A 3352-nucleotide genomic window follows, 5' to 3' on the forward strand; every position below is an offset into this window, starting at 1 on the left:
GATCCATCGCTCTTCCAGCGTTCTCACCATAGCCCTGAAAAGATTTGCCGATTTCACCGGCGGAAAGATTAGCAAGGTAGCTCTACAATTGTGAAGCGAATCCGTCCTCTTGGGGAGGGAGATTTCCCAGAGCAGAGCACGCTTCTAGAAAAGCTGTTAATGTCTGCCGCCTGCAAGTACAGAGGCGGTAGATGTCTGGGAAGACTCAGTACAAGAAGTAGGTCTGGCTCTTGCTCTTGGGGGAACAGCACAGTTCCCGTGGGACGATAAGCATATGCTCTGCTCTTAAAGAGCTGATGTTGCCGAGAACGGTTCTCTGCACCTGAAATTGTTACCTGTTGTCCCTGGGAAGACCTCTTTCTGACGAGCCAAAGAAAGGTCTGCCTCAACTTCCGGTCCGTGTTCTTAGCAGGGTTTTTCTCCGGCTCTTTCGTGAAGTATTCCCAGATGAGTTTGGGGTCTTCTTGCTCTGTCCTCAGCACGTGAAATATCCGGAGTATTTGGACCTTCGAGCATACATGTCTCAGCCAGTCGGCGAACCAGTCCTCTACGCCTTATATGCGGTCCTGGTGCACAGAGGTGGCAGCGGCCACGCGGGACACTATTTCTGCTTCACCAAGGTAAGCATCAGCTTCGTTTCTTGCAGGGTAAAACCTGTGCTGGTGAAGAGAGGCTTGCCCCAGAAGGCTACCGGCAACCACTGTTTTTTAGGGGGAAAGGACTCGTCCCATGTCTCACTGCCTTTATTTGCAGGCCAGTAACGGACTGTGGTATGAGATGAACGATGCCTCGGTCGTCCTTCGCAACATCGGCACCGTTCTCAGCCAGCAGGCGTATTTACTTTTTTATGTCAGGTGGGTTCAGCATGCGTTTCCTTTTCACGCTACTGATGCTTCTCTTCTTCTCCTCTGACGCGTTTCTCTTTCTGTCCCGGGAGGAAAGGGCTATTTGTAGACTTCCGTTCTGTCTAATCTGGAAGTCCCCGTGCCCTTTCTTGGCCTTCATTGCTTGGCCTTAAGCTGCTGCACTCGCGTAACTTGTTACGGAGGCGCTCTCTGTAGCAGGCGAATGCCGAAAAGAGGCACAATTAAGGCCAGAGGTGGTGTGAGGATGATGAGTTCTTGCTCTGAAAGGGGCAGCCGTGGTAGGAAGACCATCGCCTAATTTTCAGCTCGTAGTCTTGGTTACGTTTTCAGTATGGCCGATCAGCTGCTCCTACAGCGTGATAGGATGGGGCTTAGCCCAAGCGGAGGCTGACAGAACATCTCTCAACTGAGCTCACTGTTGTTTCCCAAGGTGCCGCGGTGAGACACCTGCAGAAGGCGCTTCTTACACACCCGTGCCAGCTTCTCCCCGTTCGTTCCTTGCTCAGCCGGGGGCTGATAATAAGCAGGCTGGATTTACGGGACCCCATCCTCCTCCTCCTACGATGAAGGTAACTGGCAGGGAAGAGAGAGAGAGGGAAGGATGAAGGCACCAAAATGAGAGTGGGATTTTTCTCTTTCTTTTCCTCTTTTTTTTTTTTTTGGTGGTGGGGATGGGGGTGGGGTGGGGGTGGGGGGTAGGTAGCGTCTGCATTGTGTTTTCCCCCCCCTCCTCGCACTGCAGCTTTCTTCACAGCTCTCCTGCTGCTGCAGCCAGAATCACTCAAACAGTGGCTAATGCTAAATTGTTTGCAGCCCTGCTGCTTCTTTGCCTCCAGCTCCGCTTCCTGAAGCGCCGAGAGACGCTGGAAGTAGAGGCAGGTCGTGCTCAAATCAAGACAAGAAGGCCGGATTGCTGGGCTTCTTTTTAGTGCTGTCCCTTTAGCTGAGACAGCAAAACCAAAAGGGCTTCTTCCTGAGCACTTGAACAGTTATGCTCGGGTTGTCAGGGGCAGCGTGAAGGGGAAAAATGGACGCGCATACATCCGTACACACGTCAAGCTTAGAGGAGGAGAGCGAGAGAGCGAGACTTAGGAACATCTTTAATCCGTGCTCAGCTGTTTGGATGGGCTTTCAAAAAGGATGCTCATTTGCTTCCAATATGCAGAAAACCAAAAGCAGGACTGAAAAGTAGCACCCGCCTTGGCCTCGCACTCCGAGCTAAAGCAGGGTTGTGGTTTTCCTTCCGCTCAGCTCCCGAGGCAATCTGTAGGAGTATCTGGCAGGAGGGGTTTGTGTTTAGGGCTTTTCAAAGCTGTGTGTTTGCACAGAGCCCTCTTACACTCTCTTCTTTTGAAATACAGAGCTCAGACGGTTCCAACAGAAACGGAGCCCTGAAAGAGGAGCCCAATGGTGTCACCCTCCAAAGGCCATCATCAGCTCTACCAGCAGCTGGCGTCCAAACCTGGGCAACTGCCAGGCCTTCCGTTCTCGATCCCTCCGAGAAACGGGAGATGGCTCTCAGCGTTCCAAACAAACGGCCTGCACCTCAGACTGCGTGGCAGCCTGACGGTCTCTGCAGCGCTCGGGAGGATGAGGACCTAAGCAAGCCTGTTCCTTCATCCGACGAAAGACGCGACTCGCCAAAACCTTCCCCGGAGCCCTGCCGGAGGAAGAGAGAGCGCTCTGGCACCGAAGAGCGGGAGAAGCTAAACGGAAGGGGACCAGGCGGTCATTCTCACAAGAGGAGGCGCTCTTGCAGGCTGGAAAGAAACAAGCACAGCTGCCAGAAGCAGCGGCACTGCAATGGAAGCAGGCGCACGTCTTCCCGTCGTGACAGAAACTGCCCAGGTAAGGGCAGAAGCTCAGGAAAACGGCCTCGATACAGATCCCGAAGCGGAGGACGAACACAACAAGACAGGCCAAGCCACGAGCCTTCTTGCCAAAGCAGGTGGCTCCACCTGCCGTCGCTCTCCGGAGGGGAAGACGTGCGTCGCTTCCGCAGCCACAGAGCAGACTCGCGCCCCTGTTCCGTTCCGGAGCAGCAGTCTGAAAAACACTCTCCTCAAAGACACGCGCTTCCGCCTGCGTCAGTTCCTTCTGCTTTGGAGGGCTCTCCCCGGAAGACTGGAAAGCAAAGAAGCAGAAAAAGAGGACATCGCCACGCCGAAGGGAGCGACAGCAAAACAGAAGCGAAACGGAGAAAGAGCGAGACAAGAGATTCCGGCAGTTTGTGCCTCGTTCTTTTCTGGCTCTTTCTCTTGTCCGCCCAGTTTGCTTTAAAAAGCGCTCAGTAGTGCGGAGTCTGTCCGGGGATCACGTTGGTAGGCTGATGAGGCGAAGACAGGGAAGATACGGCCGAGCTGGGGCGGCACTTTAGAACGGGCCCGCGTAGTTAGAATCACATCCGCACCCGCCTCTTGAGAAGAGACCACCCCCGTGCAGAAGGGAGCGGCAGCAAAACGGAAGAGAAACGGGGACGGATCGAG

The 3352-nt window shown here is 54.2% G+C and overlaps 1 long non-coding RNA gene across 1 annotated transcript; it reads left to right on the forward strand.

Moving 5' to 3' along the window:
* The first annotated feature begins 759 nt into the window (after window positions 1-759).
* On the forward strand, window positions 760-2285 carry LOC138065183 (uncharacterized). Its single transcript, XR_011138312.1, has 3 exons — window positions 760-854; window positions 1297-1435; window positions 2228-2285. It is a non-coding gene; the product is annotated as an uncharacterized lncRNA (long non-coding RNA).
* The last annotated feature ends 1067 nt before the right edge of the window (window positions 2286-3352 follow it).

This window comes from Struthio camelus, unplaced genomic scaffold (genome assembly GCF_040807025.1).
Source record: "Struthio camelus isolate bStrCam1 unplaced genomic scaffold, bStrCam1.hap1 HAP1_SCAFFOLD_117, whole genome shotgun sequence".
Lineage (NCBI taxonomy): Eukaryota > Metazoa > Chordata > Aves > Struthioniformes > Struthionidae > Struthio > Struthio camelus.